The sequence below is a fragment of the Canis lupus genome, chromosome X (genome assembly GCF_011100685.1).
Source record: "Canis lupus familiaris isolate Mischka breed German Shepherd chromosome X, alternate assembly UU_Cfam_GSD_1.0, whole genome shotgun sequence".
NCBI lineage: Eukaryota > Metazoa > Chordata > Mammalia > Carnivora > Canidae > Canis > Canis lupus.
In genome coordinates, this window is record NC_049260.1 from 106153524 (window position 1) to 106176853 (window position 23330).

The 23330-nt window shown below is 41.2% G+C and overlaps 1 protein-coding gene across 1 annotated transcript in view; it reads right to left on the bottom strand.

Annotated features, from left to right (window-relative positions):
- Window positions 1-23070, bottom strand: part of PLAC1 (placenta enriched 1) — a 44988-nt gene extending 21918 nt beyond the window's left edge. Inside the window, exons 1-2 of the mRNA NM_001313828.1 lie at window positions 22998-23070; window positions 9105-9176 (exon numbers count right to left, since the gene is read on the bottom strand). The gene's annotated coding sequence lies outside the window, so the exon portion shown is untranslated. The remainder of the gene's footprint in view (window positions 1-9104; window positions 9177-22997) is intronic.
- Between the last annotated feature and the right edge of the window lie 260 nt (window positions 23071-23330).

Consider the following 23330-nt stretch of genomic DNA (forward strand, 5'->3'; position numbering starts at 1 on the left):
TGGGACTCCAGGATCACACCACGGGCTGGAGGCAGATGCGTAACTGCTGAGCCACCCAGGGATCCCTGTTTTTAAAGTTTTTAAAAGTTCTCCGTATATTTGAGATATGAGTCATTGGTCAGATGTGTGGCTTGCAAATATTTTTGCCCACTTTGTAGCTTGTCTTCTAATCCTCTAAACAGGGTTTTCACAGAGCAAAAGTTTGCAATTTTGATCAGGTCTGATTTCTTGATTTTCCTTTTATCTATTTTGCTTTCGGTATCAAGTCTAAAACTTTTTGCCTAGCTGTAGGTCCTGAAGATTTCCTGTTTATTTTTTGAAGTTTTATACTTTTACATTGAAGTCATCCATGACTCAGTTTGAGTTAATTTTTGTATAAGGTATGAGACTTAGGACGAGGTGTGTGGTAGTTAATTATCCACTTGGCTAGGGTATGGTCTCCAGATATTTGGTAAAACACCTGGATGTTGCTGTGAAGGTTTTTTTTTTTTTAAAGAAAAGATTAACATTTAATTCAGTAGACTTTTAATAAGGCAGATTACCCTCCTTAATATAGGTAGACCTCATCCAATCAGGTCAAGGCCTTAAGAAAAAAACTGACCTCTCCCTAGGAAAAGGGAATTCTCCAGCAGACTGCTTTTGGATTTGAGCTTCAACGTCAGCTCTTCCCTGGGTCTCCAGCCTCCTGGCCTATCCTGCCTGAAGTTTCCACAATCACATGAACCAGTTTCTTAAAATAAATCTCTCTTTCTCTTCTCTCTCTCTCTCTTCTGTATCTCTAGAGAACCCTGACTAATACAAGGTTGTTTTTTTTCTTTGTCTTTTAGCCTGTGGATATCTAAAGTCTCCAGTATCTTTTGCTGGAAAGGTTATCTTTCCTTCACTGAACTGCATTTGTACTTTAAAAAAAAATCATTTGGGCATATGTATGTAGGTCTGTTTCTGGATTCTATTCTGTTCTATTGCTCTATGTGTCTATTTCTCTGTCAATACCACACAGACTATACGGCCAACTGATTCCTCCCACTTTATTATTATTATTTTTTTTACATTTTAGCTATTCTAGTTCCTTTTGAATTACTGTATAAATTTTAGATAAAATCCTACAAAACTCTTGCTGAGATTTTGAGTAGGAATTATGTTAAACCTGTCTATCAATTTGGGGAGACTGGTATTTTTACTATGCTGAGTCTTCAAATCCATGGAAGTGTTATGCCTCTCCATTTTTTTAGATCTCCTTTTAATTTCTTTCATTAGAATTTTGTGGTTTTCAGTATATAAGTCTTAGGCATATTTTGTTAGCTATACATTCGAGTCGTTTTTGGCAATTATAAATGGTGTCGTATTTTTGATTCTGATGTCCATGTATTCATTGTTTGTGTATAAAAATACAATAGATTTTTGAATGTTTATCTTTCATCCTGTGGCCTTGCTGAACTCACTTATTCTAGAAGTTTTAAAAAAATAGATTCCTTTGAATTATCTATGTAGATCATCATGTTATCACCAAATAGGAGAAGTCTCATTCCTTCCCTGCTAATCTGTATGCCTTCTATTTTCGTTTCTGACCGTACTGTACTGGCTAGAACTCAGCATTATGTTGAGAGTAAGAGTGGTGAAAGTGGGCATCCTTGCCTTCCTCCTGATCTTAGGGTGAAAGTATTCAGTTTTTTATCATTAAACATAATGTTAGCTGTAGGTATTTTTGTAGACACCCTTTATCAAGTTGAGGAAGTTCCCCTCTATTCCTCATTTGCTGAGAGATTTGTATCAGGACTGGATGTTAAATTTTGTCAAGTGCCTCTTCTGCATCAATTAATGTGAACATGTCATTTTTTCCCTTTAGCCATTTTTTTCTTTCAATATTGTTTTACACGGATTAACTTTTGAATATTGAACCAGATTTGCATACTTGGAATAAATTCCACTTGGTCATAATGTAAAATTCCTTTATATTGCTGAATATATTCTATTTGTTCACATTTTGTTAAGGATTTTTTGCATCTATATTTATGAGGGATATTGGTCTGTAGTTTTCTTGTACTATCTTTGGTTTTGGTATCAGAGTAATACTGGCTTCATGAAATGAATGGGAAATGTTCCCACTATTTCTATTTTCTGGAAGAGATTATATATAATTGGCATTACTTTTTCTTCACATGTTTGGTAGAATTCTTTAATGAAGCCTAGAGATTTCTTTTTGGAAAGTTTGAAAATCATGGATTTAATTACCTTAATAGTGGGTGCCTGGGTGGCTCAGTGGTTTAGGGTTTGCCTTCAGCCCAGGGCGTGATCCTGGAGTCCCGGGATTGAGTCCCGCATTGGGCTCCCTGCCAAGAGCTTGCTTCTCCCTCTGCCCATGTCTCTGCCTCTTTCTCTCTGTCTCTCATGAATAAATAAATAAAATCTTTTTAAAAATTACCTTAATAGTTATAGGGCTACTAACAATATTTATTTTTGGTGAGTTGTGGTAGCTTGTGTTTTTCAGGGAATGGGTCCATTTTATCGAAGCTGTTAAATTTATCTGTGTAGAATTGTTCATAGTATTCCCTTATTATCCTTTTGATGTCTGCAGGGTCTGTAGTAATATCTTCTGTTTTGGCTTGATATTGGTAATATGTTTCTTCTCTCTTTTATCTTTGTCAATCTTGCAAGAAATCTGTCAATTTTACTGATTTTTACAAAGGGATGACTTTTTGTTTCATTATTTTCTTTCTTGTTTCCTCTTTTCAACGTCATTGATTTCTTTTTTTTAAGATTTTATTTATTTATTTATTCATGAGAGACACAGAGAGAGATGCACAGAGACACAGGCAGAGGGAGAAGCAGGCTCCATGCAGGGATCCCGACATGGGACTTGATCCCGGGTCTCCAGGATCAGGCCCTGGGCTGAAGTCGGCACTAAACCGCTGAGCCACTGGGCTGCCCAATGTCATTGATTTCTGCTCTTTATGACTTCCTCCCTTCTGTTTCCTTTTTTTTAAGATTTTATTTTTAAGTAATCCCTAACACCCAACGTGGGGCTCAAACTTGCAACTCTGAGAATCCAGAGTTGCATGCTCTACTGACTGAGCCAGTCAAGCACCCCCTTCTCTTTCCTTTGTGTTTATTTTGCTCTTCTTTTTCTAGAGGTGGGAACTTGGATTACTGATTTGAGACCTTTCCTCTTTTTTAACATATGTATTTGGTGTTGTTAAATGGTTTTTGCTGTGTCCCACACATTTTGAAATGTTGTATTTTATTTTAAATTTAGTTCAATGTATTTTTTATTTCTCTTGAGACTTCCCCTTTTACCTATGGATTATTTAGAAGTATCTTGTTTAGTTTCCAAGTGTTTGCATATTTTCCTGTTATCATTCTGCTATTGATTCCTAATTTGATTCCATAATGAGAGGACACACTGTACATGGTTTTAATTCTTCTAAATATGTTGAAATTTGTTTTGTAGCTCAGGATGCAGTCTATCAAGTTCCATGGGTACTTGACAAGAATTGTATTTTGCGGGTTTGGGGTGATAGGCTCTATAAACTGTTGATTAGCTTCTGTTGGTTGATGGTGCTGTTTAGTTCTTTTATATCTTTGTTGATTTTCTAACTGTTCTATCAATTGTGGAGAGACAGGTGTTGAAATCTCTGACTACAACTGTGGATTTATCTATTTCTCCTTTCAGTTCTATTAGTTTTTGCTTCATGTATTTTGCTTCAAAAACAGCTCTGTTGTGTGGCACATACACATTTAGGATTGCTCCATCTTTTTCATGGACTGACCATTTTATCATTATGTCATAATCACATATCATAATGTCCTTCTCCATCATAGGCAATGATGAAGCCTATCTGATATTAATAAAGACACTCGTGCTTTCTTTTGATTAATGTCTGCATGATATATGTTTCCATTCTTTTACTCTCAATCTCCCTATATTATTATATTTGAAGTGAGTTTCTTTTAGAGTACATATTGTTGGATGGTGTTTCTCTTGTCTTCTAATTGGTGTATTTAGATGATTTACATTTAATGTTAATATTAATCTCTGTCTTCTAATTGGTGTATTTAGATGATTTACATTTAATGTTAATATTGATATATTAGGGTCTATGTTTGCCGTTTTATTTTTTGTTCTCTGTTTTTCACTTCTCTGTTTTCTTTTTCCTGCATTCCTATGGGTTACTTGAATATTTTTTGGAATATCATCTGGATTTATCTGTTAGGGCTTTGAGTATATGTCTTGGTATAGATTTAAGTAGTTCCTTGATGTATTACATTGTATATACAGAGCTTGTCACAGTCTAATGGTGGTATTATTTTATCAGTTCAGGGAAGTGTGGAAACCTTAACTCCATTTATGTCCCTTTGCCCTCCCCAGTTTATAATATAGTCGTAAATACTTCCTTTACATACATTTAAAACTATATCAGACAGTGGTATAATTTTTGCTTCAACCACCAAGCATAATTTTGAAGACTCAAGAGGGGAAGGGAAGTCTATTTAACCTATTCATATTTTTATTGTGTTATTTCTTCCCGATGTTCCAAGATTTTTTTGAATCATTTCTTTTCTGTTTAAAGTACAACATTTAGCTGCTTGTTTAGGGTAGGTATGATGGTGACAGATTTTCATCTGAGAATATCTTCATTTCCCTTTAGTTCCTTAAGGATATTTTCACATGGTATAGGATTCTGGGTTGGCAGGATTAGTTCTTGAAAAATGTGTCAATTCCTTATGTGAAACATTATTTTCCTATAAGTAATATCTTTTTTCCTCTGTCTGCTTTCAAGATTCTTTTCTTTGTCTTTAGTTTTCAGAAGTTTGACTATGATATGGCTGTATGTGCATTGGATTCATCCTGTTTGGGGTTCTCTCAATTTTTTAAATTTGTAGGTTTATATCTTTTCCCAGTTTGGAAATTTTCAGCCATTATTTCTTCAAATGCTTTTCAGCCTCATTCTCTTTCTCCTCTCTCAGAACTCCATTGATAGGAGTGCTATATCTTTTGTTCAAGTCCAACAGGTTCCTGAAGCTCTGTTCATTTGTTTTCCAGTCTGTTTTTTCTCTGTGTAATTTCTGTTGTTATATCTTCAAATTTTCTGATTTTTTCATTTGTCTCCTCTGTTCTTTTGTGCCTGTCCACTGAGTTTTTCAGTTCTAAAATTTCCATTTTGTTGTCCTCTATATATTCTTGTTTGCTGAGACTTAATATTTCTTTGCTGAGATTTTTTCTTTTTATTAGTTTCAAACATGTTTGTAGTTGCTGATTGAAGCATTTTTATGACAGCTGCTTCAAAATCGTTGTTAGATAATTCCAACATCCCTGTCATCTTTGTTTTGTATCTATTGATAGTGTTTTTTCAGTCAGTTTGAGACTTTCCTGATTCTCAGTTTGATAAATGATTTCCAAATGAATATTGTACATTTTGGGTATCATGTAATGAAAACTCTGGATCTTATTCAAACCCTCTGTTTTAGCTGGCTTTTTTTCTGATGCTGCTCTGGGAGTGGAAAGGAGGGGATACTGCCTGGTTACTGCTAGATTGGAGTAGAAGGTCAGGCTCCCCATTTGGCCTTTTCTGGCAGAGGTGAGGTGGGGGGGGGTCACAGTTTTTCCTGTGGTGTAGAGCAGTAATAGTTTTCTATCTTGCTATGTTGCCCATTTCCTGGTCCTTTGGCCAGGGAGAGAAGGCCTTTATTTTTGTCTGCTCCCGTTGGGTGTTTTATGAATAGCCGGCTTCTCTAGCAGCCAGTCTGGGATATGTGAGGCAAAAAGAAAATTCAGAAAACTTACTACCATGTCATTCTTTGGTTACTGAGGTCCTTAGCCAGTCTGCCTTCTTCTATCTTTATTGGTCTTATATTTGTTTTATATATAATGTCCAGGATTCCTAGTTGTACTTACTGAGAGGAATGGGGAACAATATATCTATTCCACCTTCTTGGAGGCAGAAGTCCCCAGTGACTTTTAAGATCTGACATCTCATATTAGTTCAATCTCATCACTTATTTGTTAAGGTATGGTATTTAAAAGCTACATTTTAATATGCTGTCTTTATTGAGTGAGTGGATCATATCCATGTAGCTTGTGAGATGTTGAGGAAGAACCATATAGTAGCGCATCCCAAGAGTTTTCCAGCTGCTGAGCTGGTGACAGATTCCTTAAATCTGTTCTGATCTTGAACAAACAAATCTTCAAATATGTGCCCAGAGCTGCAATAGGTGTTTAAAAGGCTATGGAAAAATTCATCCCCTAGACTCCCAGAGTTCTTAATGTCTGGTTGGGGAGATAAAACAAATGAATTCTTCATCTTCAGAACCTGGCATATAGTAGACTCTCAGTACATGTTTGTCACACGAAGGAATTCTGCTGGCCACATGCTAATCACCCCCAAATGAAGGGCAGCAGCATGGACTGAAGTATCAAGAAGAGATTTCATATGGAGGTAAAGGTTGGGTTGTCTTATAGGTTGAGTAGTATTTTTTGAAGGAAAAATTGACAGGACTTGTTTACGGGGTGGAGGTGAAAGAGCCAGTTAGACTTTAGTTCAGATGCTCAGTGACTGGGAGACAAGGGGAAGGATATGAGTTTGATTTGGGACCTAATGATTATCTTGAGCTGTTAACAAAACATCCAGGCACAACTGCACAGCAAATATTTGGACTCTCTGGAGCTGAGGGGAAGATTATACTAGGAAAAAAATCCATCTTTTCCTCTGAGTCTCCAGGAGATGTAGGACCTAGCTCCAGCTTTGCAGCCAACAAACTGCAATTTAAGGGGATTCACAACCCCTCCCTGAGCTTTGACTTCCTCATCGGTAAAATGGAGTGCCTTGATAGATGGTTTTTAAAAAGATGTAGTTATTTATTTCAGAGAAAGAGTGTGCACAAATATGGGGCAAAGGAACAGAGGGAGAGGGAGAGAGAAACCCAAGCAGACTCCATGCTGAGTGTGGGCTCAACATGGGGCTCAGTCTCAGGACCCCCAGATCATGACCTGAGCCGAAACCAAGAGTCAGATACTTAACGAACTACGCCACCCAGGCACCCCGCTAGATGGTTCTTATGACATAACATTTGATCAGCACCTGGCATAGTATCTGGTATTTGGAAGGAGCCCTATACTTGTTGGAATGTTTTCCTTCTGGCTCTAAGGTTCTAGGATTCTGAGATTTCTTTCAACAGTCCTCCTTACTGTATTGCCTTCTATGATTTTTTTTTACTTCATAGTTGTTGTTTTTTTTTTCTCAGCAGAGCTTACCAGTTTATATTATATGAAGATAAGAATGTAGGGGAGAGAAAATGTTGTACATGTTGTGTCTCGATCTTTACAGATATAAGTTTTTCACTCTTTTGAGCATTTGCAGTGTTCATGCTTGATTCAGCAAAGCCTCCATTTTGGCTGACTCCAGCCCTCCACTCTGGGGAGTACAATGGGCGGGTAGCCATTAGTACACAGGAAGGGAGGGCTTTGTGGTATCTTAAGGCCAGTGGGTTTTATTTATTTCCAGTTTACTCAACATTTGTTCCACAGATCTGTACAGTTTAAAAATGGGTGGGGATGAGAAGAGAAGGATGAAACCTAACTAGGCCTAGAGGAGGATGAACAATATTTGCCCTTCAATATCAAACTGGGGCTCAGAAGGCTTAAACACAAGACTTCTAGGCTTCATTTTGTCTTTCTGAAACTAAACAGTGCTGTGACTTTCCATGTGGTATCTGAAGAGTTGACTTTGGTTTGAGAAATGGTTCCATATCTTATTACTAGGATTTTATGAATGTAAGACCTCCATCTATCAGAAATAGTATTTATTTCTTTCAAATGAAAAATATATTTTCAGATTATAAAGTAATATAAGTTCATTGTAAGGAATTTAGAAATTGCAGAAACTAGAAAATGAACATCACTTATAATCCTACAACCTAGACAAGAGAGCATGAACGGGGATGGGGTGTGGGGAGGGGGAGAAGGAGAGAGAATTTTAAGCAGGCTCCACATCCAGCATGGAGCCCAACATGACTCTGAGATCATGGTGGTATGAACTGAAATGAAGAGTTGGTCGCTTAACCACCTGAGCCACCCAGGCACCCCAAGTATTAATATTTCTATGTATTTCCTTCCTTCCAGTCTTGTCTTTTCTACACACACACACACACACACGGGATCATCTGTACATTCATTTGTGTATCCTCCCTTCTCCAACTTAATTTAGGTTTTGAGAATTTCCTCATGTTACTAAAAACCTTTAAACATGATTTTAAATAACTACATAGCATTTCATAGTATAAATGTTACTGTGTTAAGATTTCATAGTAAGGACAACTTGTAAGTCGTTTCCACTTTTTCTCTATATTAAAACATGTTACAATCAGTTTCCTCATTTTACATTTTTTCAGGCATCTCTATTATTTTTTTTAGGATAAGTCCTTAGGAAGAGAATTACTGGGTGAAAGAAGAAGAACATTGTTAAGGCTTCAGCACATGTTGTCTAAGTGCCCCGTGGGAGAGTTGTACCAATTTGCATTCCCAGTAGTGTTTGAGAATGCCTGCTTCATTCCCAGTAGTGTTTGAGAATGCCTGCCCAAATACTTCACCATTATGTATACCTGACACTGTTTTGTACCATTTTAATTCAAAAGGCATTTACTGACCACCTACTATGTGTAGGGTACTGTTCAGGCATCAGATTCACTCCTGCCATGTATTTTAAGTGCTAGATAGATAACGTACATACAAAATTGGTTAAAAACACAAGTGTAATATAACATATACATCTCTATGGCCAAGGCTGATATAATTCCATCCTTAAATGGCTACTGTTTGAGGAAAGATACCATGCTAGCAAATTTCAAAAATAATTTAGCTTTGGTAAACACTTTTAAAATGTATCAATATGAATCTTGCAAATAACAAAGGTTCAGTTATGATCATTTATGCTATATTTCTTGGCATAAATTTGGGTATGAATGGAGAGGAATATTACAAATCCACATCTTTTAAAAGAGTAAAAAACCCATTTGAGCCAAAAGACAATTTCTGCTTTTGTTAGTTCTTTTTAGAAAGTTAACCTGTTGGTTATCAGAGAAGGGGGACACAGAACATACAGAAAGCTAACCTCCTTCTGGCAGCTGGGGATAATTTGTCAGTCTCCTTTGAAACGTGGCTTTGTGCTCGCTGGTGAAGGCAGCTGGAACAGAAAAAGCATGACAGACAAAAGCTGAAATCCACATGAAGAAAAGTCTTTTTCCCAAAAATTACTGCCTTAGTTAGCAACGGTCAGAAAAGAAAGTACATGTATATCTTCCCAGCAACAAATATGTCTAGTACTAGAGAAGGCCCTCTATGCTACAGGAATCATCTAGAATAACAGTAGCCCTGAATAAGGCTGCTAGGTAGCATTTAAACAACCCTTCCCACCCCCATGAAAAGTTATATCCTCAAATGAAATTGATTTAAAACTGAGACTACGGGGACGCCTGGGTGGCTCAGCAGTTAAGCATCTGCCTTTGGCTCAGGGCGTGATCCCGCAGTCCCAGGATCGAGTCCCACATCGGGCTCCCTGTATGGAGCCTGCTTCTCCCTCTGCCTATATCTCTGCCTGCCTCTCTCTCTGTGTCTCTCATGAATGAATAAATAAAATCTTAAAAAAATAAAATAAAACTGAGACTATGAATGAAAGTATCATGTTTAAAATCCAATCAAAAGCATTTACTATGGGGATCCCTGGGTGGCGCAGCGGTTTGGCGCCTGCCTTTGGCCCAGGGCACGATCCTGGAGACCCGGGATCGAATCCCACGTCGGGCTCCCGGTGCATGGAGCCCGCTTCTCCCTCTGCCTGTGTCTCTGCCTCTCTCTCTCTCTGTAACTATCATAAATAAATAAAAATTAAAAAAAAAAGCATTTACTATGCTGAAGAAGATCTACTTAATAAATAGTAGATGATGGCTCAAGCAATAGAGGTTTAAGAATATGATTACAATTTAAAAGGTAACCAATGTAATCACTAAAAATAATACCATTAAACTGGAAAAAAAAAACCTACATGTCCTTCAACCGGTGAAGGCATAAATTATGGTACATTTATGCAATGGAATACTACTCATTACTACAAAAGAATGAACTGCTGATACATGAATCTCAAAATAATTATCCTGAGTGAAAGATGCAGTCTCAAAAGATCACATATTCTATTGTTCCATTTCTATAACATTATGGAAAAAGCAAAATACAACAACATAAAACAGACGAGTGGTTATCTGGGGTTGAGGATAGAGAGACGGATTGATTATAAAAGGCAGCATGAGAAAATTTAGGTAGGTAATAAACTGTTCTATACCTTGATTGTGGTGGTAGTTACATGACTTTATATTTCTCTTAATTTGTAGAACTGTATACCAAAACCAGTAAACTTTACTGTATATATTTTATTTTTTTAAGATTTATTCATTTATTGGGGGGCGGAGGGACAGAGGGAGAATCTCGAGCAGACTCCCTGCTGAGCATGCAGCCTGACCTGGAGGCTTGATCTCTTGACTCTGAGATCATGACCTGAGCAAAACCAAGAGTCGGATGCTTAACCACCTGAGCCACCCAGGCACCCCTGTATGCTATTTTAAAAAGTAAATGAAAAAAATCTCATAAAGATAACACTATGGAACTTGGGGAGGTGGAGGAAAGAGGGGAGATTGGGTTAATGTTAAGTAAGCTCATTTTTTAATAGCACAAAGTCAATAGATAAGGTCCCAAATGGATAAACAGGAGTAGAGGCATATTATTTAGTGATATCAGAGTAACCACCAGATGAATTGAAAATAGAATCTGTTCAAAATGGTTGCCTCTGAGGAGTGGGACTAGGGGTGGGGCTGAGAACTGTTGTTTTTTGTTCCAAGCTCTCCTGTATTATTTGGTATTTTTGAACCATGCTCATGTATTGCTCTGATTTAAAAATAAATGTAGTGGAAAATGCACTGGACTGGGGATCGAGAAACCTGATCTCTAAACCCTGGTACTGCACTAATTGAGCAACTCCCTTCTCCTCTCTGGCTCTCAGTTTCTACATCTGTACCACAACGGGGTTGTTGGACTAGCTGAACTTTGAGACCCCTTATAGACCTAAAAAAATTTATCAAAGTAGATACTTTACATATCCACAATGATCCTTTGTCAAATCCAACACGGAAAGACAGACATTTTTATGTTTACAGCCAGAAGGGACGAAACTGTCTCATTAAACAGTCTCTTTCTAACCACTAAAGAAATCAAGACACAGACTGGTTAAAAGACTCACTTGGAATGACAGTTAATTGGCGACAGAGCTAGGGCTGGAGCTTCGGGCTCTGCATGGCTTTTACCATGGCAGCACACAGCTATTCCCAGGTCTAATGGAATCATTCCCAGGAACCAGGGCTGACAAAAATTCCCTGGGATGACACCAGCAATGAAACTCATATGCCTGACATGGTTTCATCGGCTAGGAAATGAGTCAGAATTTTGGAAGTGGTCCCAACATACGCACGCATGGTGCAATGCCATAGACATCCCAAAGTTGGTCATGGCTATATTAAAGCCCAATTTTGGGACTCCATTTCCTAATAACTGGTGGACAAGCTGCCTTTGACAGCGACTGCCAGCCTACTGACTTTCCCTTTTGTGTGACAGGAATCTCAGCCCTGGGAAACACAACCATTCTCATTCTGATTTTAAAACAATGGGTTTAGGGATGCCTGGGTGGCTCAGTGGTTGAGTCTGCCTTTGGCTCAAGTTGTGACCCTAGGTTCCTGGGATTGAGTCCCACATCCGTCTCCTCCCAGGGAGCCTGCTTCTCCCTCTGCTAATGTCTCTGCCTCTCTCTGTGTGTTTCTCTCATGAATAAATAAATTAAATGTTTTAAAAAATCAATCAATCAATCAATCAATAAAAACAATGGGTTGAACCTTTTTTTTTCTCATCTGTCTTTTATCTCTATGAGCTTTAAGCTCATGCCATGTTTAGCTGAAATCTATCAAGTGCTATGGAAGATAACGTCCACTTGGAAATTTTTATCAGCCATCACCAAATGAACAAGTATCTTGGTATGGTTTTACTGTCCCCCTGGGAAGAGAGTTGAAACAGACCCCTGACTTAGACTGCACCATCTTCCTAGGAAGACCTTCCATGCTGACTCGCAAGCAAGCTGAAGGCCTGTGTGATTTGCCGAACTCGCCCCCTCCCCCTTGGCCTGGGCCTGCAGGCTCACTCGCCCCTCATCACATAAGGTCTGACGTTTAGAGAATAAGGATACCATTATGTGGGGCTATCATTCTTCCTTGGTGCAAACAACACTGTCCTTTGTGAGCTCCCAGCAAACTTCAAAGGGTGTGGCTATCTCTCTGGGCTCCCGGGGAAGCCTCCTCGGGGAAGCACTGCTCACAGTGCCTTCCTGGTATAAGAATCTTCTTTAGCTGATAGTGAGTGAAAACAGGCATTTTTAGGCAGCCCCCCCTGTTGGTGCTTTGTCTACTCAAGAAGCAAAATTGTATTTTTAACTCCCCCCTTGGCAAATACTTGTTTGCCAACTTTTGTGCCCCCACCCCCCATCTGTGCTCCCGCTCTAGCCTGGCCGCCTGCCCAGCTCTGAATCCTGCCTTACCTACTGCCTGGCATTTACTTCACAACAGCTGGCCCAGGGATCTCAAGTGCTTAGCCTCAGCTGCCAGCTCAGGGAAGGAGAGGCCCCCCATAGCCGAGCTTGTGACAAAGACAGCATTTGTTCCCACACCAGTATTCTCCATGTCAACAGCAGTGACAGGCTCCCCAGGGGATCATGCCCAGTCACTGCCCACTTGGGGAGAACTACACAAGCCCAGAGATGGTCAGACATCCAGCTTCCAGATCTGCTTTGAGACTCCCCACCAGACTGTGAGGTGATTGGAAACCAGTAACAGGATTCCTATTTTACAGTGGAGAAAGGCAAATGACCAGACCCTAGGAGACTGTCCAAGGAAAGGATGATCAGATTGTTCAAAACAACAACCAGAATACCTGGGTCTGACAAACATCAGTTTCTGAGATTTGCCAATTTGTTTATGTGAAAAGTGCTATAACGCTGGCTTGCTCACTGACAGTGGCGGTACCACCCCAAGTGGGGGCTGATGGGAAGGAGGCTGGTGTGAGGGTTTGGTGTGCCTTGATACGCTGCAGAGACATGGGAAGAAAGAGACTGTGGCCCAGATCACCTCCCCCAAGGGGCTGGGGGCATTCCTATCTTCCTTCCACCAACAAATGTTGACTGTGCCACGTGCTGGGATAACACAGATGACTCAGATAAGCCTTTATCCTCAAGGTATTCACAAATGGATGAGGGGATCGCCAGTCTCAGTGATTACTGGGGGCTATGACAAACAGTCCTGCTTCAGTCCCAAGGAGAGGTTTGTGCTCATGCTTCAGTGGGCCAGCAGAAAATGGTGTTTGCATAGTTTTTCTAACTGTAGAGATGGGTGTGCACTGAATAACAACTCACTTTGATTCTAAAATGGAGGATCCATTTTATCGCTAATCCGGTCAGACTACCTATAATGCTTAAAAATATAGCTTCAACTGATTATTTTGGTTCTTGGGTTTTTCTCTTCAGTAATAAAAGTGGTGCCATTCTCTGATTCCCCAAAGAATGTCATATGACCCACGACTCTACTCCTAGGTATATATCCCAGGGAACTGAGTTCTGTGTCCAAACAAAAAGTTGTCTATCAGAGGTGCCTGGGTGGCTCCATTGGTTAAAAGTCTGCCTTCAGTTCAGGTCATTATCCCTGGGACTGAGCCCCATGTAGGGCTCCCTGCACAGTGAGGAGTCTGCTTCTCCCTCTCCATCTCCCTCTATGCACACTCTCTCATTCTCCCTCAAATAAATAAATAATAAAATCTTAAAAAAAGAAACTTGTCCATCAATGTTCACAGCAGCACCATTCACAATAGCCAAAAGGTGGAAACAACCCAATGTCATCAACTGATGAATAGATAAGCAAAGTGTGGTCTATCCATACCATGGAATACAGTTCATCCATAAAGGGACAAAGTAGTAACCCATGCTACAACAGGATGAACCTTGAAAACACAGTGTTAAGTGAGAGAAGCCATACACAAAGGACACATATTATACAATTCCAGCTGTATGAAATCTCCAGAATATGCAAATCCACAGAGACAGAAATAAATTAGTGATACATCCAGCTGGGGGTAATGAAGAATGAAGAGTGACTATTTAATGTGTAGAAGAATTCCTTTAGAGGTGATGAAAATGTTCTGGAACTAGACAGTGGTGAGGGCTGCATGTCACTGAGTGAGTTCATGCCACTGAATTGTACCCAGGTTTCTCCTGCTATCTGAAAGTAAAGCATAGTTTCTGCCTTGGTCACTGTCAAGAAGTGTTCCTGGTGCTTAATAGGCACTCAATAATTATTTGTGGAGTTCTTTAAAAGAATGAATAAAATATATTTTTCTAACGCTATCCTGAGAGCCATCTGAGGAGCACAAACCATTTTTCTCTCATATTTTCAGAATATAGGGAATTAGCTGAAGCATAAAGCCAGTGGGGAGAGAAGGAGAGCAAGGTCTCTGGCATCTCTTCTCATGAGGGCACTAATCTCATCATGAGGGCCCCATCCACATGACCTCATCTCAACCTAATTACCTCACAAAGGCCCCATCTCCAAGGACCATCACACTGAAGGATTGGGGCTTCTACATGGGAATTGGGGGGGTGGCGGGCATAATTCAGTAAAGAGCAGCTGGGATGCATTAAGCAGTCACTGTGCATCAGTGGAAAGGATCATCTTGGGCAAGATATGGATGTTGATGTCTTCATGACACCTTCTCCCTCCAACCCACCCATGGTACCTGCTCCCACAGCCCCTAAAATCTCTTCTCTGACACAGCTTTCCTTGGGTTGTAGTATCAGCTCAAATCTTCCAAGAATCTAGAGAAGAATAGTTTCTCTCGGTCCCTTATTTATACTAGTAATGTTAGGTTCCCCCCTCCCAGGGAGCCCTGCCAACATCAACGGTTGCTCTTTCAACCCTTGCCTGCCCTCTGCCCAGCCTAGATGTCTGCTACTTGCTTTTTTCCCATGTCTTATTGATGTGGATGTCTTGCATTACATGACATAGCAATCCATGCAGATCCCACAGCCCCAGAGCTGGTTAGGGGTGACAGGTGAAGGTGCCACCAAGTAGGAGAGTAGCAGGCTGGAGCTTTTGAACCGATGTGATCACAACTACCAGTAATTCTGGAGTCATGTAAACACTATTGACATGAAATAGTCCATGTTCAGGTGCCTGACACATTGTAAGCACTCAATAAACGTTAATTATTACCCTTATGATAAAGGTATTTATGCATCCATTAAAATGCTATTGAATAATATTTAGGCATATAGGTAAGTTGTTGCAATGTATTGTTAAGTGAAAGAAGGAGATTACAAAGAATATGTATAGCATCATCTTGCCTTACAAAATAATATAGGTATAAGAGAGAGATTATTGTATAGTAATTCAGGGTTCAAGGCTGGTCTATTGTTTAACCTGTGCACTGTCACTTACTAGCTGTGTGACCTAGGGGGAGTTACTAACCCTCTCTGAACCTCAGTTTCTTTAATTTGTAAAATGGAGAAGATATGTGTGTGTGTGTGTATACACATTAATGATATGTTTGCATACCTACACAACCCAAGAGATGTGAGTGAATTCTAATTTTATATCAGAATTAACAAGATTTGGGATGCCTGGGTGGCTCAGTGGTTGGGTGTCTGTCTTCGGCCGAGGGTGTGATCCCGGGGCCTGGATCGAGTCCCGCATCAGGCTCCCTGCATGGAGCCTGCTTCTCCCTCTGCCTGTGTCTCTGCCTCTCTCTCTCTCTCTCTCTCTCTCTCTCTCTCTGTGTGTGTGTGTGTGTGTTTCTCATGGATAAGTGAATGAAATCTTTAAAAAAAAAAAGAATTAACAAGATTTCAGTATGGTTGTTAGAGACACAGTGAACACACAAAATCAAAAACCTTCTTAGATGCCAACAATAGCAGAAAAATATGAACAAAAGACACCAATCACAAGAGCAGCGAAGGTCAGCACGAAGAGCTGAGTGTCCCCCTGCCCAGCTCTGCAACAGCCAGGCTCAGAAGTATTCTCCCTGGTGCTACAGATTCCCAGGCCTACAAGCCTCTGGCCTTGGCCCTCTCCCCCTCGGGGCTCGAGCTCCACTGAAGGCACTGGCTGTCAGACTCCACGTCATCCCCTTAGCTTCCTTGTTCTCTCCCCATTTGAGATATAATTGCTCCCCTAGCAAACTAACCTGCAGACATGATTCCCGCCTCCCACATACACAAGTTTATAAATCGTCCTCCTCACAAAGCCACTTTCGCTTCTTAAAGATTTTATCATTTGAGAGAAAGTGAAGGAGAGCATGAGAGGGGCAGAGGCGGAGGGAGAAACAGGCTCCCCACTGAGCAGGGAGCCCAATGCAACGCCGGGATCAATCCCAGGACCCCCAAGATCATGACCTGAGCTGAAAGCAGACACTTAACCTCCTGAGCCACCCATGTGCCCCTACTTTTGCTTCTTGAACTACATTTTAGTTTCATTAGAGTCTTTGCTTGAAATTTGCAGGGAGATGAATTTTGAGCAGTTTCCTGGGGGAAAGGTTTTCATGGTCATGAACATGATGGGTTTAAATCCCAGCTCTCCACTTGCTAGCCACCTGGCCTTGGTCAAATCTCTTAACCTCTCTATCACTTTCCTCTTCCGTTACCTGGAGGATAACACCAGCACCTTGATTTTGGGGATTTGTGAAGCTTATGTGAGATTATGTACATAAGGAGGTTAGCATGGTTCTAAGCACATAGGAAGTTCTCAATATATAGGAGCTGCTGTCATCATTAAAATGGGAATACAGCTGAGCCTTGAACAGGATGGGTTTGAACTGCACAGGTCCACTTACGGGCAGATTTTTTTTAAATTTTTATTTATTTATGATAGTCACAGAGAGAGAGAGAGAGGCAGAGACACAGGCAGAGGGAGAAGCAGGCTCCATGCACCGGGAGCCCGACGTGGGATTCGATCCCGGGTCTCCAGGATCGCGCCCTGGGCCAAAGGCAGGTGCTAAACCGCTGCGCCACCCAGGGATCCCCAGATTTTTTTTCGATAAATACAGTACAGTCCAGGAACTGTATTTTCCTTATGATTTTCTTAATAACATCTTCTTTTCTCTGAGCATACCTTGTTATAAGAATACAGTATATAATACATACAGTGTACAAAATGTCTGTTGATAGACTTTTTGTCATCGGTAAGGCTTCTGGTCAATAGCAGGCTCTTAGTAGTTAAATTTTGGGGGAGTCAAAAGTTATACACCAATTTTTGACTGTATAGGGGGTGAACAGGTTGTTCAAGAGTTAACTGTAGTTTGTCCTAAACAATAACCAAAGGTTTCATCTCCTATACGTTACAAACTGCTTACGGCAACTAACCAGGATTTCCCTACCCTTAGCTTTTGTCCAAAAGAGTTTCAATGATATCAGGATCTTAGTTTTAGCCTGGGGACCCCAAACAACTTCACAGGACTCCTGAGATAAAAGCTACGGACTTAGCACCTGGATGGAAATACAGCCATATGGAAACGTACATAAGGAAATATGTCATCTCTGCCCAATCCTTTCTAAGCCCCGAAGCCACAGGGCTCTATTCATCCAGCAAGGCAATTTGAACACAACAAAGTCATTTTTATATTCCCTTAAATGTGAAAACAAGATCCTCTTCTAGCAAGCGCGAATGTATGCAACCTTCCCTCAGCTGAGCCAGTGCTGAATCCAGCCTCTGTCGGTGACCTCCATCAAGTGCATGGCCATCCCCCATAGATGAGGGGGCCCAGTCTAGGGTATAAGGGGATTGAACCAGGCTTGGGCCACTCAGACACATAGCAGGTAGAAGTAGTGCTTCAGAGTCCTAGCTAACGTGATCGCTCAGAGGCATCTCCACATTCATCACCCTGCATGGGGCATCCTGAACCAGAGCAAAGAACTACTTCACGTCATTGGGTTTTCTTTCCTAAAGGAAAATGTTCAAATGGAGGAAATAAATTATCAGGACAACCCAGGGAACTGAATCCTGAGTCCCGTCCCCCCCCACCCCGCCCACCGCACCCTCTCTCTCTGTACCTTTCCTGCTGAAATGTCAACAAAATCAGTTCACTGCTGGACCAGGTCCATGACCAATCTGTGCAGGCTGAGAGAGGTGTTTTTTCCACCTGAAAAGCTTCCCAAGATCTGCTACATCAAGTAGAACTCCAGGCAGAGGCTGAGGAGGAGGACCATGGAGGTGTTTTATCACGCTGCACCCCCAAAGCCTGCCTGGGAGGCAGGGTGCTCACCTGCACATAACTTAGGGGACTTTCTTTCTTTCTTGTTTTTTTGGGGGGATATTGTATGCTTTAGTTAACTCCTCTGAAAGCATCATTTTCCTTATCTGTGAAATGGGGGAAAATAGCAAAATATATCTCAAGAGACTATTGTGAATATTAAACAGGGTACTGTCTTTAAATTGTTTAGTAACATGCAAGACCTTGATACATGTTGACTATTATTATTACTGCTCACTAAATCTCATATGTAAATTATTATTATTCTTGAAAAGATTTTATGTATTTATCTGAGAGAGAGAGAGAGAGAGAGAGAGAGAAGGCAGAGGGAGAGAGAGAGAGAGAGAAGCAGCCTCCCTGCTGAGCAGGGAGCCCTATGAGGGGCTCTATTCCAGCACCCTGGGATCATGACCTGAGCAGAAGTCATATGCTTAACAGACTGAGCCACCCAGGCGCCCCTATAAATTATTTTTAAAATTACTGCAGCTTAGTATTATTTTCAGAAGTTGTAAGTTTTATACAGTGCCATGGATCATAAGAAAGACAACTGGAGACATGTGACTGGTTTCCTCACCACCCCCTTTTAGCTATTTAAACAAAATTTTTCCATATAATTTTTGACCATTCTTTCTAAATTCAAAAAAAACTACTGTTCTAATCTGAAGGCATTCTAAACTTAAGGGAGTTTTCAAGTCAAAGAGCCTTCTGTGCATCCTTTGGTAAAGAACTATTCTGTAACATGGAGAATCACCTCTTGGTTTTTCTCCTTTGCAAGTTATTTTGCCTGATTGGTCCTGTATGAGAGAGACATTCCTTATGCTAGACAACACTGGTGTGGCCACTGTGGAAGACAGTATGGAGGTTCCTCAGAAAGTTATAGAACTACCCTATGGCCCAGCTATAGCACTGCAGGGTGTTTACCCAAAGAATATGAAAACACTAATTCAGAGGGATACATGTATCCCAATGTTTATGGCAGCTTTATTTACAACAGCCAAGATATGGAAGCAGCCAAAGTGTCCATCAGCCAAAGAATGGATAAAGAAGAGGTGGTATATATACATAATGGAATACTACTCAGCCATCAAAAAGAATGAAGTCTTGCCATTTGTAACAACATGAGTAGAGTTAGAGAGTATTATGTTAAGTGAAATAAGTCAGTCAGTGAAAGACAAATAGCATATGTGGATTTTAAGAAACAACAACAACAAAAAAAAGACAAGGAAAGGGAAAAAGAGAGAGAGAGCACAAAACAGACTCTTAACTCTAGAGAAGAAATGGTGGTCGCCAGAGTGTAGGGGGGGCGGAAATAGGTCAAGGGGGTGAAGAGAACACTTATCACAAGGAGTACCAAATAATGTATGGAAGTGTTGCATCACCATATTGTATACCTGAAACTCATAGTACACTTTATGCTAACCATACTGGAATGAAAATGAAAAGAAACAAAAATAAAGACACAAAATCAATTTGCTCCTTGCAGAGAGAAGACTCTTGGTGATACTCTAGGCAGAGGCTCCAGAGACCAGCAAGCTCCCACTCGCTGTTCCCATGGCCTCATGCTAGGCCAGACCATTCTGCCCATTTAAGCCTGGATTTTTATTTGTGGCTCCCAGCTGGACTCTCTGACTTCATCCCCTTTAATTCCCTTCTGTTGCCACTATGAGCTGCTCCTCACTGCCTACCATATCAGGTCCATGCCAACCAAAATTCCTGCTACTTTCCTGAACATCCCCCTGGTTAGCTACTGTGTAAGTGCCTCTAGCCCCTGGCACACACTCCGTCCAGCCTCTCTGCTCTTGCTCATCTGCCTACGACCCTTTCTTTCTTTCCTCTGGTTCCCTAAACCCAAGGCCTGCCTTTCAGAAGCTTTCTGACTTACATTTTCTCTCCTCTGAGGCCTTACAGCCCTTGACCATACCAAACCATCCAGTGACATGTTAGACTGTTTCATGAGTTCCCCTCCTGTGGAACTGGCCATAGCCTGATCTGACTCTAGAAGCCATGTGCCTAGCTCTGCGCTATGTTCATTTGTTCCCAATAAACCCAAAACTCAAAAACTGATACTCAGTACTAACATTTCTTGCTAACACTCTCATTTTGCTTCTTTTCCTTTTTGCAAAACATCACATCTTCACCAAGTACTCAAAACCCCCAGACTTGCTTACGTGATTGCCACCAATAAGTGGCTTTTCTGACACCTGCCCTGCTGACCTCCACTGGTTGTTCTGAGACAGATAGGAGCAGGGTTGAAAAAGCCCTTTAGACAATATTATTGCTGCCCAGACAAAGCACAGACTGAGGGTCTGGAGCTGATTTAACCCCACCGGTTGTTCTGGCCTCCTATAGACACAGCCTGAACCCCTACCTAGAATTTCTGGGTTCAATAACCAAACATGGTTTCAGGGACCCTCAACAGTGTTTAGCAAAGAATGAGCATTAAAAAGACCAAAGCCAGTGTTTGGCCAAACGGCAAAGGTGCAATTGTTTTTGTTCCTATGCCCACAAATGGGCCACTGAGTATGGCTCTGGGCAGCAATGTGGCCCCCAGAAGGAGCTGTCCATGCAGCCAGAAAAGAGCTTTAGGTATTTTTTTTAAAAAGTATTTTATTTATTTATTTGACAGAGAGAGAGCACGTGAGTGGGGACAGAGGGCAGAGGTAGAAGCATGTATGGCAGGGAGCCTGATGTGGGGCTCCATCCCAGGACTCCGGGAGCATGATCTGAGCAAAGGCAGATGCTCAACCGACTGAGCCACCCAGGTGCCTTGCTTTAGGTCTTCTTAAGGACTTGTCCACCTGGTAGAGATACTGTTGACGTTTTTATTTATCAAGCACTTACTATGTGTCAAGCACGTTACAGCCATCACCATGCTTAGAATCCTCACAACAACCTTGGCGATTTTCCCCACCTATTAGATGAGGAAACTGGCTCAGAGAGATGAAGCGACATGCCCCAAATCACTGAGCTGTTTGCCTCCAAAGTTCAAGCCGTACAGCCAACAATCCCCACTCAAACTCTTAGTGTGGCCGCCAATCTGCAAATAGGGCAGGGGATGATTGAAACTTGGCAGCATGCCCCATGGGTACCCATCCTACCCATCCTTCTGAGGCAGCGGGAGGGAAGACAACAAACCAAAGCTACCGTCCTAGAAACCTGAGGTTGGGGCTGCAAACTATGACGTTCATGAACACGATCACAGTTCCACCTTCCTCTAGGCCAACAGTTCTTAACCTTTTGGGGGATAGACCCCTTTGAGAATCCAAGGGCAGCTATGAACTCTCTTCCTAGAAAACTGTGTATAAATGCAAACATGCAATTTTGTGTAGTTTCAGAAAAATCCATAGAGCTTCCTATATTTCATCCAAGAATTACGGACCCTAGGTTTTAAAAAAATTGCTGCTTAAGCAAATCTAATCCTATGTTTTAAAAAGTGATAAATTAGGCAACAGCCTTGGATGCAAAAACCAGGATTTGCTCTACGGAAATTTTGTTTTCATGTAACTTTCAGGAGCATGCCTACTTGCCTGCATAAGCTGCATTTGCAATGAGCATCTCTGGGTTTCCCTAGAGCGCCATGCAGTCAGAAACGATCATGGCGCAGATGATCATCATCAGTACTGGGCAGGGCACAGAACTAGAAATGACACATAGAGCTTGTAAGAAGTTTTTTTGGTCACTGGAGGGTGGATAGCCACTCAGTGGACAGGAGTGGCTTTGCTAGATGGCGACTGGACTATCTGACCTATAACAGCCCCACTCAGCACCATGAGTCAAGGGTTCTAAGACCTATGGAAAGCCAAAGAACATTCACACCACAAGTCCACTCCTGTTAAGCATTTAATAGCTCCAATGAGAGGCCAGGTACCCAATGGGGGTGGACTAAGTATATATTCGCTCACTCGCCTGAGTCTATAATTGACCTTCTCAACTCTGGCCCATGTTATTCCAAATACCAAGTGTTATTCCTCACTAACCTGAGGTCCTATTGTTCTTTTACAAAAATATTAGATAATCCCAACCCAAGTCATTCCAAGACCAGTGTGTGAGCCCTCATACAAGTGGCACTTAGTTGCAAGGCACAGATCTGATGCATTGATCCTATAGCATTTTATCCTTTAAAAACCTTTACACTTGAAAATGAGACGTTGTGTAGAATGTCTGAAGGAATGGTGGACCTGGAGCCCTTGTTCCTGCAGGTATAGCCTCCTTACCTCCCTGAGCCTCACTTCCCTCTATCAGACAGGTAACAATCCTTACCCCACTTACATCATATGCATCTTGCCAGATTCGAAAAAGAGAGTGAACACAGAAATATTGTATGCACTGTCATGTGTTGGACAAACGTAAGGATCCATAACCATTAGAAATTCAGAAATTTAGAAAACATTTATTGAGGCCATATTATTCCCAGGCACTTTATGTACCTTAAGTGTTTACAGGATCTGAAACAGGCTTGGAAAAAAGTAAAATAACATTTCCAAGCTCACACTGCCAGGTGGCAAGGAATTGGGGCTCTCTCTCTCTCTCCTACTTTCCCCCCTCCAAGACCCAGATGCCTTTCCATGACCCCACATTGCCTATCCCAGAACATCCCCCCCATTGGAATAAGAAATTGTTATTCACTTACGAAAAATATATCCTTGACCCTCTTTGAGACCTCCAAGGCAGTCGGTTCTGTTTCCTCCTTGTGAATGCGCGGCTGGGGATGGAGAGAGGAGAGAGGGGATGAGGCAGCCCCTCGGACTCAACCCCTCTATGGACTCCTCTATGTCGGAACTGTTGGAGTTGTGTATTGCTTTGAGAAGATGGCCGATGATTTCACTCTCCCTCTTTCCCCGCCCCCCTTTCTAATTTGCAAGTTGTAAAAATGTGTCGCCCCCAAAATGCACCAGGTGTCTCCAACTTTCTAATTGAGCAAGGCAGACTCCTTCCCAGCCAAGAGCCTTGAAATATTTATCCA